Below are 13683 nucleotides of genomic sequence, written 5' to 3'. Positions count from 1 at the left end.
CGGCGGGACCTGCGTCATGCAGCCCTGTGCGCTCAGGGTGGCCCGTGGCAGGGGTGGGTGCAGCGGGGCCTGCAGTGCTCCTGAGCCGGCAGGTGTGGCTCCCCTGTCCTGGGTGACATAACCGGGGCCTCCGCACCTGAGGGTGTTTCTTCATCCTGGAGGCCGACGGGGCCGCAGGTTCACTGACGACAGCAGGACACTTAACCGACCTCTCAGAGACGAGGGCCTCCGGGCAGGTGGGCCAGGCAGCTCCGGCTGTGATGCCAAGGGGCAGCTTCTCATTACTGGGTGACCAGGGGCCGTGGCGCTGGGCTGGCTTGCCCACCCCCTGCCGGGGACCTGCGAGGGGCGTGGTCTGGCAGCCCTGGGGGTTCGGGCGAGCGCCCGACTGGCCTGGACCACTCCGTCTCCCCATCGTGGGCGGCCTCAGGCCCAGCTGCCCACGGGCCCCGCACACATGTCTTGGTTCTCAACGCAGAGTCATGGATCCAGCAGGGCTGCCCCTGCCCAGCCAGCTGCAGCAGAACATCTTTTTTGGGGTTTAATGTCTGACTTTTTAAAATCAAGTGTCCACAGGCAGCCCCACTGGGCCCAGGGAAGGGAAGGGGTTGGCTGAAACCTGCAGCCTCTGCTGGGGGCGCAGGAACTGCTCCCTAGAGGTGTGGGGGGGGGTGGGGTCCAGGCCATCGGGGGCTCTAAGAGGCAGGACTGGGCGTCTGCAGGGGAGGGTGCCGTGCAGCCCGCGTGAGAGTGGGCCCCGGCGGAGACATGTTCCCGGATGTTTGTCTTGGGGGAGGTGGGAGGCACCCGAAGGCCAATGTTCCCTGACATCATCTGTTAAACGACCCGCCGCCCCAGGGGGGGTCCAAGCTGCTTTCCCCCGGGTGAAGGGCCTTTGTCCAGGGGCCCAGGGCCTCCGCATTTGTGGGGGAGCAGGAGACGGAGCTGGGGAAAGGCCGGGAGCCGGCCCGAGGGTGCAGGCCCAGCACTGCCCCTGTCAGAGGCCGTGGGGCCGGCCAGCGAGCTCCTCTCGGTGCCTCCCGCACCCCAGGCCCCCAGGCCCCAGGCCTCTCGTGGACCCCACACTTTCCCCGACCCCCACACCTCCCCGTGGGTGGAGTCTCTAGCCTGGCCATGTCCGAAGTCCCCCGGGTCTCTCACAGACTCTGTCCCCACACATGGAGCTGGGACACCAGCTTGGCCAAATTTAGCAAGAAGTAAAGAGATACCTTTGTGCGGCTTTCATAATTTCAAACACAGGGTGTTTTTAATTGATGTTTGGACTTAAAATACTGCCCTTTCACCAGAAACTTGGTCCAGGATGACCCAGCTCACACCCCACCCCTCGTACCCCAAAACAAGTAAAGCAGTTATTTGCATTTTCTATCTCCAAATCTCAAAAAAATGATTGATGCTGACTTTAGGCAGAGATTGAATGAATAAATCCAGGTTTTTACCAAAGTTGGAATTGATATATTTACACCCCTGCCCCATGCCAGGGAAGTATCCCCCCCCCCCCCCAAGCTGTCACAGCCCCTCACTCTCCTCTCCGGGGTGACCCATGGAATCCAAACCAGAGGGGGAGCTGCCCACAGGGAACCTGCTCAGGGCGGGTTTGATGCACCTGCCCCGGCTGCCGGGCCTGTGCCAAGGCCAGTGGTGCCAGGGATGCAGGTGCCACCTTCTCAGTGGTAGGGGCTATTGGCTAACTCTCCTAGTGCCTAGAATTTTCATCTAGGTTTTAGCGTCAAGAGCTGCGGAGCTGCCGGCTGCCGGGCTCACAGCCCAGGGCCGCGGCTGAGCTGCCGTCCATCCAGCCAGGCCCCGTGTGCTCACCCCGCGGCCCTTCCCCAGACCCCCAGCTTTGTTCTGGTGCTGCTGCCTGACGGGGGGCCCTGAGGGCTTGCCAGCAGTCCCCTCACCATCTCTCCCTGCCCTTTCCATTCCTGCACCTCCCAAGACTTTTGCAACTGATTCCACGGAGTCACCCATGTGGAAGCGGTGATTTGGCGAGTCCCAGAAGGACACGTGATTACCAGCCTGGGGGCAGGGGATGCACTCACATGGGGCAGGCACGGGGGTCCCAACCAGGCCTGGCACTGAGGGAGCACCCAGAAATGCAGGCCCCTGCCCCAGCCCAGCCCGCAGGAGCACAGCCCGGCTCCCCATGGAGAGAGCATGAGCTGCCTGCAGGGTTTCTACGGGATGAGAAGGCGGAATGTCGCGGGAGACTTCAGACCACAACCAGGAGCCCCCGCGCTCCCACGCTGAGGAAGCCTAGGCTTCTGCCCTACTTGCTTCACCTTTCAAATTGAGTTTTTTTTTTTTAATGATAAAGGTATTGTGAGCTCACTTTGGATAAGTTTTGAAAGACACAAAAATAAAATTTAAAAAACCAAACGCCTAGAAACCCTCTCTTTACCTCAGCCACTTTCACAATGGCGGGGGGTGGGTCACAGGACTTTCCTGTGCTCATTTTGCCACATTTTTTAAAATACGATTTTATTGCGATATATTCACACACCACATAAACCATCCAAAGTCTAAGATCACTGTCTCCAGGTAGCATCACATAGTTGTGCACACATCCCCATGATCTATTTTAGAACATTTTCAATTATTCCAGAAAAGAAATAAGAGTGAAAAAGAAAACCCAAATCCTCCCATACCCCTTGTCCCACCCTATTAATGACCTATGGTGTTGGTGTAGTATATTTATTACTCTTGATGAAAGAGTATTAAAATATATTGTTAACTATAGTCCATAGTTTGCAATAGGTAATTTTTTTTCATATACCCCTCTATTATTAACTCCTTGTAATGGTCTCATACATTTGTTCTAGTTCAAAAAAGAACTTTTTTATTCATGTACAGTTAATCACAAACATTGTCCACCACAAAGTTCACTGTGTTTTATATTCCCATGTTTTAACCTCCCACTTTCCTTCTGGTGACATGCATGACTCTAAACTCCCCCTTTCCGCCACATTCATACACCATTTAGTACTGTTAATTATTCTCAAAATAACATGCTACTGTCACCCCATCCATTTCCAAACATTTACAGTCAACCTAGTTAAACATTCTGCACATATTAAGCAACGATTCCCCCTTCTTTAGCCTAATTCTATATCCTGGTGAACTATAGTCTATATTTTATGTCTATGAGTTTACATATTACAATTAGCTCAAGTCTTCTGTCCATTTTAAAAATTGGGTTGTTTCTTTATATATTCTGGATATCAAACTCTTAACAGAGTCATGGTTTCCAAATAGTTTCTCCCAGTGATTAGGTTGCCTTCTCTACCATTTGGAAAAGTCCCTTGAAGCACTGAAGTATTTCATTTTGAGGAGTTTCCATTTATCTATTTTTTCTTTCATTGCTTTTGCTTCGGGTGTAAAGTCTAGGGAATTACCACTTATCACTAGACCTTGAAGATACTTCCCTACCTTTTCTTCTAAGCCTTTTATGGTACTGGTTCTTATATCTAGGTCTTTGATCCATTTTGAGTTAATTTTTGAACAGATTGTGAAATAGGGGTCCTTGTTCTTTCTGTTGGGTATGGATAACCAGTTCTCCCAACACCAGTTATTGAAGATACTGTTCTGTCCCAGTTGAGCAGACTTGGGACGCTTGTCAAAAATCAATTGATGAAGAAGATGGTGGCATCTAGAGGAGTGGAAGTTAGTTAGTCCCCCTGGAGCAACTAATACACAGCCAGGAACAACTAGAAAATAAGCTGGAACAACTGCGGGGGCAAACGTGACCATCCACTCATCATACACCAACCTGAATTGGGAGGAATGCTCAAGATTGCAGCATAAAATCTGTAAGTAAAACTGCGGACCCAAGCCGGGAGCCCCCTCCTCCCAAGGCCCGAGCTGCAAAATCTTGCTGTGCTATAAAGAAGCTCTCTCTCAACAAGTGAATATAGCTCAGCTGAGCTCCAACTGGGTTTTAATTAGCAGATGTGGATGGCTCAATACAAGCTATGAATCCCCAACAAGCAGACAGAGGCTTGTGGTGGCAACTGACCTTGGAGAGCCAGAGGACCTCTCTGGGAGGAAGGGGGAGCCCAGAGGACTGGGTGCTGTCTCTGGCTGACAGGTGAAACTGAGGGGGGCTGTGGACTGGCCCTGGCGGGGGTCTTTCTGTCCCTTTTTTGGCTCAGTGGAGAAAGCCTCAGCCATTTTCAATTCCCAGCACTCAGACCCAAACAAGGGTGGAGATAGCAGGGTCAGAGACAATTCAAATGCAAATGACCTCTCCCCAGGGGTATATCTTCTCTAAGAGGAAAGAGGCTGTGCTAAGCTCCACTACCCACCTTCCATTCAGAACCAGACCCCAGAGCCCGGGGAAAAACAGCCATGGGCCACACCTCCTTACAAAAGTCAGGAGCTACAGGCTGACAAGCACCACCTGCTGGGCAGAAAAGCACAGTGACTCGAGGCCTCACAGGGTGCATTGATTTTCTAAGACACCCCCAGGGAGACCTGAAATTATAGCCTCCTTCCAAGACCTGAGCCCATTCTGGTCTAGGAAAACCTGACTGGGGTAACCAAGGAGGCCAGATGCCTAGACAACAGAAAACCACAACCTATGCTAAGAAAAATGAAGTTATGGCCCAGTCAAGGGAACAAACTTACACTTCAACTGAGATACAGGAATTTAAACAACTAGCGCTTGATCAATTCTAGAAAGTTTAGGGAAGATAAGGCAAAAGAGATGAAGCATATAATGAAAACACTGGGCATACATAAGGTAGAAATCGAAAGTTCGAAAAAACAACTGACAGAATCTATAGAAATGAAAGGTACAACACACGAGATGAAGGACACAATGGAGATACAACAGAAGATCTCAAGAGGCAGAGGAAAACACTCATGAACTGGAGAACAAGACACCTGAAAACCTACACACAAAAGAACAGATACAGAAAAGAATGGAAAAATATGAGCAATGTCTCAGGGAACTTAAGGACAAAATGAAATGCAGGAATGTACATGTCATTGGTGTCCCAGAAGGAGAAGAGAAGGGAAAGGGGGCAGAAGCAATAATAGAAGAAATAATCAATGAAAATTTCCCATGTCTTATGAAAGACATAAAATTAAAAATCCAAGAAGCACAGTGTACCCCAAACAGAATAGATAGGCTTATGCCAAGACACTTAATAATCAGGTTATCAAGTGTCAAAGATAAAAAGAGAATCCTGAAAGCAGCAAGAGAAAAGTGATTCATCACATACAAAGGAAGCTCGATTAGACTATGTGTGGATTTCTCAATAGAAACCATGGAGGCAAGAAGGAAGTGGGGTGATATGTTTAAGATACTGAAAAAGAAAAACCACCAACCAAGAATCCTATATCCAGCAAAACTGTCCTTCAGATATGAGGGAGAGCTTAAAATATTCTCTGACAAATAGTAGAAACACTAAAGGGAGCACTACAGACAGAAAGGAAAAGACAGGAGAAAGAGGTTTGGAACACCATTTTGGGAGATAGTAGCGTAGCAACGTAAGTACACTGAACAAAGATGACTGTGAGTATGGCTGAAAGAGGAAGGTTAGGAGCATGTGGGACACCAGAAGGAAAGAGGAAAGATAAAGACTGGGACTGTATAACTCAGTGAAACCCAGGGTGCTCAATAATTGTGATAAAAGGTACAAATATGTTTTTATATGAGGTAGAACAAATGAATGTCAACATTGCAAGGTGTTAAAAATGGAGTGGGATTGGGGGAAAAATACAATCAATGCAAACTAGAGACTATAATTAACAGAAACATTGTACTATGCTTCCTTTAATACAACAAAGGCAATATACCAAAGCTAAATGTATATGGGGGGGACAGAGGGGAAGGGTATGGGACTCCTGGCATTGGTGATGTTGTCTGACTCTTTATCCTACTTTAGTTTAATGCTATCTTTCCTTTTGTTGCCTCTTAGCTGTCATGTTTTGTTTTGTTTTTGTTTTTGTTTTCTTTTTTTCTTCTTTCTTTTTTTCTTTTTCTCTTGTCTCTCTACCTTCTTTGAGTCTTCCCTCTCCTTTGTGGAAGAAATGGAGATGTCCTTATATAGATAGAGGTGAGGGTGGTGAACACACAAATATGTGACTATACAGCGAACCATAGATTGTTTACTTAGGACAGAATGTATGGTGTGTGAACAAAACCGTCTTAAAAGAAATGGGTTGATGAAGAAACCTCGAGGGCACTATGTTGAGTGAAATAAGACAGACACGTAAGGACAAATATTGCAGGGTCTCACTGATATGAACTAATTATAACATGTAAACTCGTAGACATGAAATACAAGTTACCAGGATATAGAACGAGGCTAAAGAATGGGGAGCGGTTGCTTATTATGAGCAGAATGTTCAACTGGGGTGAACTTAAATGTTTGGAAATGGACAGAGGTGATGGTAGCACATTGTGAGAATAACTAACAGTGCTGAAAGGTGTGTGAAGGTGGTGGAAAGGGGAAGCTCAGAGTAACGTATGTCACCAAAAGGAAAGTCTGAGGTTAAAAGATGGGAATGTATAAAACAGTGAATCTTGTGGTGGACAATGTCCGCGATTAACTGTACAAATGTTAGAAATCTCTCTCACAAACTAGAACAAATGTATATCACTATAACTAGAAGTTAATAATACAGGGGCATATAGAAAAAAAAAACATATACCTATAGCAAACTATATACTACAGTTAGTAGTATTTAACATTCTTTCATCAACAGTAACAAATGTACTATACCAAAACTATGACTCAATAATGGAGGGGGGTTGGTTAGGGGTATGGGAGGATTTGAGTTTCCTTTTTTGTGTGTCTTTATTTCTTTTCTGGAGTAATGAAAATGTTCTAAAAATTGAAAAAAAATTAACTGTGGTGATGGACACACAGCTCTATGTTGGTACCATGGGCAAATGATTGTACACTTTGGATCTTTGGATAATTGTATGGGATGTGAACAATCTCAATTAAAAAATGGAAAAAAAATCAATTGACCCCAGACCTGAGGGTCTATTTCTGAGCTCTCAAATCGATTTCATTGATGAATATGTCTGTCTTTATGCCAGTACCATGCTGTTTTGACCGCTGTGGCTGCGTAATATGCTTTAAAGTTAGGAAGCGTGATACCTCCCACTTCATTCTTCTTTTTCAAGAGGTTTTTGCCTATTCGAGGCCCCTTCCCTTCCAAATAAAATTGATAATTAACCTCTTCATTTCTGCAAAGTAGTCTATTGGAATTTTGATTGGTATTGCATTGAATCTGTAGATCACTTTGAGTCGAATTGACATCTTAAGGACATTTAGCCTTCCAGTCTATAAAAAAGGAATGTCTTTCCATTTATTTAGGTCTTCTTTGATTTCTTTTAGCAATGTTCTGTAGTTTTCTGTGTACAAGCCCTTTACATCCTTGGTTAAGTTTATTCCTAGATATTTGATTCTTTTTGTTGCTATAAATTTCCTTCTCCATGCTGCCTTGGCTGCATCCCATAGGTTTTGATACATTGTGTTCTCATTTTCATTCATCTCTGGATATTTACTGATTTCTCTTGCAATTTCTTCTTCTATGACCCACTGATTGTTTAGCAGCATGTTGTTTAACCTCCATATATTTGTGTATTTTCTGGTTCTCTGTTTGTCATTGGTTTCCTGCTTCATTCCATCTCATCACAGAAAAGTGCTTTGTATAATTTCAACCTTTTTAACTTTATTAAGACCTGTTTTGTGCCCCAGCGTAGGGTCTATTCTTGAGAATGTTCCATGAGCACTTGAGAAGAATGTCTAGCTTGCTATTTTGGGGTGCAATGTTCTATATATATCTGTTAGTCTAGGTCAGTTATCATACTATTGAGGTTCTCTGTTTCTTTATTGATCCTCTGTTTAGATGCTGTATCTAGTTGAGAGAGTGATGTGTTGAAGTCTCCCACTATTATGGTACAGTTGTGTATTTCTCCTGTCAGTTTTGCCAGAGTTTGCCTTGTGCTTTAGGGCGCCTTGATCAGGAGCATAGATGTTTATGATTGTTATTTCTTCTTGGTGAATTGCCCCTTCTATTAATATATAGTGTCCTTCTTTATCTCTTGTAACATTTTTGTATTTAAATTCTATATTGCCTGATATTAGTATAGCTACCCCAGTGTTTTATTGGTTACTGCTTGTGTGGAACATCTTTTTCCATCCTTTCACTTTCAACCTATTTGTAGCTTTGGATCTAAAATAAAACTCTTGTAAACAGTGTGTAGAGGGATCCATTCTGCCAAACTGTGTCTTTTGATTGGGGAATTTAATCCATCAACATTCAAAGTTGTTAATGTAAAGACGGCACTTAATTCAACCATTTATCCTTTGGTTTTTATTTGTCAGATCTATTTCTTTTCTCTCTTTTTATCTTTTATTGACCCTACCAACACTCGTGAATTCTGTGCCCTCCTCCAGGCCTCTCTCTCCTGAAGTTTTAGCTGGCAGACTGCCCTTTCGTAGTTCTTGTAGCGCTAGTTTCTTCTTATTTTTTTTAAGCAGGCAGAAAATTTATCAAGTACACATACAGAGGTGAGGGGCGAGAGGCCCCGACACTGTGGTGCCATCTGGTTTTATAGATTTTTGTTCCCTTAGTAACTTTTTTCTATTTTTTTAACTATTTTCCTGCCCTCCCCCTTGTCTGTGGCTGCTGCCCGCAGATGTCTCACTCAGGTGGGTCTGTTGACCCAGGTGCTGCTCGATGCTGCTCTCCGCCTTGAGGCCCGGCTGCTTTTTGGACTTTGCCCTCTGCTCAGCCGCCAGCCGCCGCCCTGATCCCAACTCTGCCTCAATTCCCTCAGCGAGTCCCAGCTCCCTTCGTGTTAGGGAGTTTGGGCTGATGGTCCGACTTCTGTGGCTGCTTCAGGCTGTCGGGGGGTTGCAGCCCGACTTGGGGGAGCGCAGGGTCCCTGGCTGTGCTGCTGAGGGTGGCTGGTGAGCGGGGGCCTCGGCGAGAAGCCCACGACGAGAGGCTTCAATCGGAGGAAGCAAACTGGGTGAGCAATTTTAATATACACACTCTGAACAGGAGCAGGAGCAAAACAGAGCTCGGGGTTTTGAGTTTTCAGGAACACCGTTGGCTGGAGCTTGGTACACAGTGGCTGTTTGCAATATTTGGCTGGAATTTGCATAAGCGTAACTTCTAGAATGACTTTTCGACTCTATTTGAAATTTCTCATCCACTGAAATTTTATTTCCCTTTTTTGGTTAACTAATTTTACGGAGCAAGGGCAGGCTCATGGCCCATGTTGCCAGGGAGACTTACACCCCTGGAAGTCATGTCCCACATAGGGGGAGGCACTGAGTTTATTTGTAGAGTTTGGCAACAAAAGAGGTTCTCTGGGGTTGACTCCTAGGCGTTAATTATAAGTGGGCTTAGCTTTGCCATTATCGACATAAGCTTCATAAGGGCAAACCTCAAGATCGAGGGCTTCGCTTATTAAATCAGGAGCCCCTATTATCAGAAATTCCCCAGGTGGGAGAGTTTAATAGTTTTATGTTTTTATCTGGTCTCTTAAGGGACTTTGCAAATATTTTTATTTTCTGATTAAAATTTTATTCTTTATTTTTTTCTAGGTTCCACATCAAATAAAGCTGAATTAGGTTGTTTAAATAAACTGCTAAAGAAAATTAAAATTTTAGAAACCCTAGAGAAAAGTAAATTTGGTTGTTTTTATAACATGTAATTTTTTGAAGAATAACTAAAACCATAAGAAACTACATCTAACATCATACAGATCAGTGTCAGGATATAACATGGACACTGAGAACATTGTCAAGTTTTTGGGAATTTTAAGGAATCTCTAAATATATGAATAACATTTCACTTATACAAATTTAGATCAACACAAGGATAGAAATTTGCTTTTAATTATTGTAGTACTCAATATGTTAAACTATTTCAGCACTTCACTTTTACAAGGTGAAAGAAAAAATCCTTTGTAACAGTTTTCCTTTAAGAGTGAGATTTGGTTTCTGAAATAAAGGATGAGAAGAGTAACATAAACATCACAAGGATATTATTCTGAAATGATATAAAATCTCTGTCTTCTGGACAGAATACTCATGCACTTAAGAAAAACATTTTATAACTGTTCATTAAGAGTAGACTAACAATTTACATTATTCTAACAGAGAAAACTAACTCCAGTTTGTATGATTACACAGTTTCACACAGAAGCTCTTTTTTCTCTAAAAGAATATTATAAATAGGTTTATCAAATTTTGGTCGGCATTGACTGTGAAAGTCAGAATCCACTTTTTAACCCTTCTACATATCCATTCAGGGCTTTTAGTCAGCAATGACAACAAGCAAAATTCACTTTCCCAAACCTTCTACAGCTTTCCACACCGTTCAGGGCTGGCAGGCGGCAACGACCGCAGCAAACTTCCTATAACTTCTGCGTCCATCTCGGGCTTGCAGTCGGCGTTGCCCACAAACGAGGGTCTCATTCACGCTGGGACCGCGTTAGTCCACAAAACGGACGACCCACCTGCTGTGCTCTGAGGCAGTGGGGGGCAGGGAGGTGGCGGCTGGGGCGTCCCCAAAGGCGCGGGGATTGTCTGGAAACCCTGGGGCAGCACCAAGTGAGAGGCCAGGAATCCTGTCCCCAAGTCCCTGCATTTGAAAGCAAATACGTACTGGGGGTCAGGGTGGGAGGGATGCAGAACACGTGTCCTTAAGATGCAGACTGAGCCTGAGGGCAGACGGGGCTACTGGGCGGCTCACCCTGGGGTGCCGCCATCCCACAGGGTCTCCTGGATGCCGAGAGGCCCCCACCCAGCAGGGCTCGGGGCAAACAAGGGGTGAACGCCAGCCGGGTCCGCTGGTCCTAAGGTGGCCCCCGGGAGTGAGGAGGACCCCTCCCTAGAAGGGGGGTGGGCGTTCAGGGGCGGCGAGAAGCTGACGGGACACCGGAACGTCCTCAAGCCTGCGAAGCAGAGGGCCAGTGAGGGGTCTGGCTTTGGCTTTACATCACTCCCATAACCAGGCGAGTCCGAGTGGAGGGAGGCCCACGGTGGCAGCTCAGGACACAGTCAGTGGCTGTGGTGTTTAATTAAGAAATCGATAATCTTACCTGCCACGTCGAGTGTCACTGAGGCTCCTCTAGGCTGATGGTCGTGTGAAGACAGCGGAGCCGTATGCGGCCTCGGGCACCCTCAGTCTTCACCTGCTGCGAGCAGGGCTTGGGGGTATCTCGCCCCCTCTTTGGGAGACGGTGCAGTCCCTGGCCCACACCCCTGTTGGTGGCCCCTGGGGCGAGGCCCCTGTGGGTCCCAAGGTCCAGGGTTGTCTTGAGGTTTCCGGCACTCTCTCTCCCAGTGACCCTTTGACCCGCAGTTGAAATGAGTTCCCTGAGGCTGGGAGCCCCAATTCGGGTGACCTCGAGGGCACAGGGCACCTCCACCAGCGGCTGCAGTAAGCTGAGCCCGTTCCTGGGTCTCCTGCTCCCCTCTCTCCCTTCTCCTCCTCCTCGGCCTTGTCCCAGTTGTTAAAGACGGAGAAGGCAGCTGCTAGCAGGTCATCACTAGGAGTCTGCAGGCCCAGGGAGAGCCTCTGCAGCTTTCTCCGAATGCCAGGGCAGAAACGGGTGCCCAGCAGAGTCTGACCCTCCTGGGAGCCTGAGCTGACGTTAGTGAACTTCTTCAGAGCCTCCCCCAGCTCACCTGGAACAGGCCCGGGCTTTCCTCTTTCTCCTGAGTGATCTGCCTTGGCAGACAGTTGACTGTGTGGTTCCTATTCTTGAGTTAAGCTGAGACACGGGCACAACACAGGCGATGCGCCCCTCTCAGGCCCTTGTCTTGATAGAGCCGTGAGCACCTGGCAGAGGGGATCCCTGATCACTTTCCCTGTGTTCTGCAGATTGTAATTGAGGGTCCCACTGGAGGGCCATGTTTACCCATCTTTAGCTTATATCAAGTTCTTTTGATCTTCCATGGTGAAATGATCCTAGTTCCTTAGGAGGATACTGTTGGCATTTCCCATTTTCTCCGGAAAAGGACATAGAGGAGCCTCAATAGTGCCAGTGTGACCACGTGGCATCCCAGTGCACGTCAGAGCTGGGCATCTCCCTCTCCGCTGGCCCCATCTCTTAGGAACATAGAGAGTACAGTTGCTGGACATTCCTGGGACTCCTTTCCTGAGAGATGCCTGGACCTGGCTTCCAGGGGTTTTCCTGGGCGTGCTGGTTTGAATCTGTTTTGTACCCCACAAGACCATGTTCTTTTAATCCACTCTTGTGGGGACAGACCTATTGTGGGTGGGATCTTTTGATGAGGTTGTTTCCATGGAGATGTGACCTTGCCCAATCAGGGTGGGTCTTGATTAGTTTACTGGAGTCCTTAAGAGAGCTCAGGGAGAGAGAGAGCTCAGAACCAACACAGACCCAGATGCTTAGAGATGCAGACAGAAATTGGAGATGCTAAGCAAAGAGATGAAGCAGAGTTTGCCCCAGAGAAGCTAAGTGAGAACCCAGAGATGCTTAGAGACAAAATTCCCAGAGACATTTTGGAGACAGCCTTTAACACCAGAACCAGGAGAGAAGCTAAGAGAGGATCCCAGGTACTTAGAGAGAAACACCCTGGGAGAAAGAAGCAAGGATGCACAGGAGCTGAGAGAGAGACCTAAGACAGACAGAAGCCCAGAGACATTTTGGAGAAAGCAATGGAAACCAGATGCCGACCTTGGGACAGGCCCCCCAGACTCCAGCCATGAGACTTCCCATGTGACAGAGGAACCCCAGGTGCCATCGGCCTTTAGAGAAGGTATCGCCCTGTTGGTGCCTTAATTGGGATATTTTCATGGCCTTAGAACTGTAAATTTGTGATCTCATAAACCCCCATTGTAAAAGCCAATTCAACTCTGGTATTTTGCATTCTGGCAGTTTTAGCAAATCGGAACACTGGGCCTTGCCTGGAGGAATCCGAGGAAAATGCTCTCGAGTCCTTCCTCTCTGCTGGCCCAATGTATTGGGAACACTGGGAGTAAAGTCACTGGGCATCCCTGTGCCGAGTCGCCGGGCATCCCCGGGACGTTCCTCCCTGGGAGTTGGCTAGATGCACACTCCTGAGGCGGGGGTGCTCGGCTCACCTGAGAGAAGTCTAGGACAGTGCTCTCGGGAGTAACTTTGTCCTCTGGTTTCCTGTTCCCTGAGGGCTGAAAGGCGAGTGTGCTCCAGAAGGGAACTTTATATTCGATTGCAGTGGGTCTCAGTAGAGACTGAACGATCCAGGCCTGGAGGGGAGACGTTCCCACTGGGAAATACTCAGTTCCCATGAGTGGGGCCGGAGGTGACTCCCTAGAATGCCAAAGGTGACACCTTGTTTGGTGCAAGGATCCTTAGCCCAGAATCCTGTGTTATAAAAGATGGAATGTCACAGAAGCATTGAAAGCCAGACAGAGGAGAAAGAGGGAGATCTCAAGGAGGCCAGGAGACGTCCCCTTGGAAGAGGTGGAAAGAGGACTCAGCAGGAGGCAGGGCCTGGGTCCCCAGAGGGAGGGAAGGAGAAAGTGTGGGGAAGACTCAGAGGGCTGGAGGCAAGGAGGGAGAGAGACACGGGGGGATTTGGTTCAGCTTCCATCAGACTCCTGCACGACACGGGGAGAAGGCCCCAGTCAGGTCTCAGAGGCAGCATCACCCACCGCTCTGAGTCTCCTTGG

Source organism: Choloepus didactylus, chromosome 9 (assembly GCF_015220235.1).
Source record: "Choloepus didactylus isolate mChoDid1 chromosome 9, mChoDid1.pri, whole genome shotgun sequence".
In the NCBI taxonomy this organism is placed as follows: domain Eukaryota; kingdom Metazoa; phylum Chordata; class Mammalia; order Pilosa; family Megalonychidae; genus Choloepus; species Choloepus didactylus.
The sequence above is the reverse complement of the archived record's forward strand: the minus strand, read 5'-3'. Positions refer to the sequence as shown.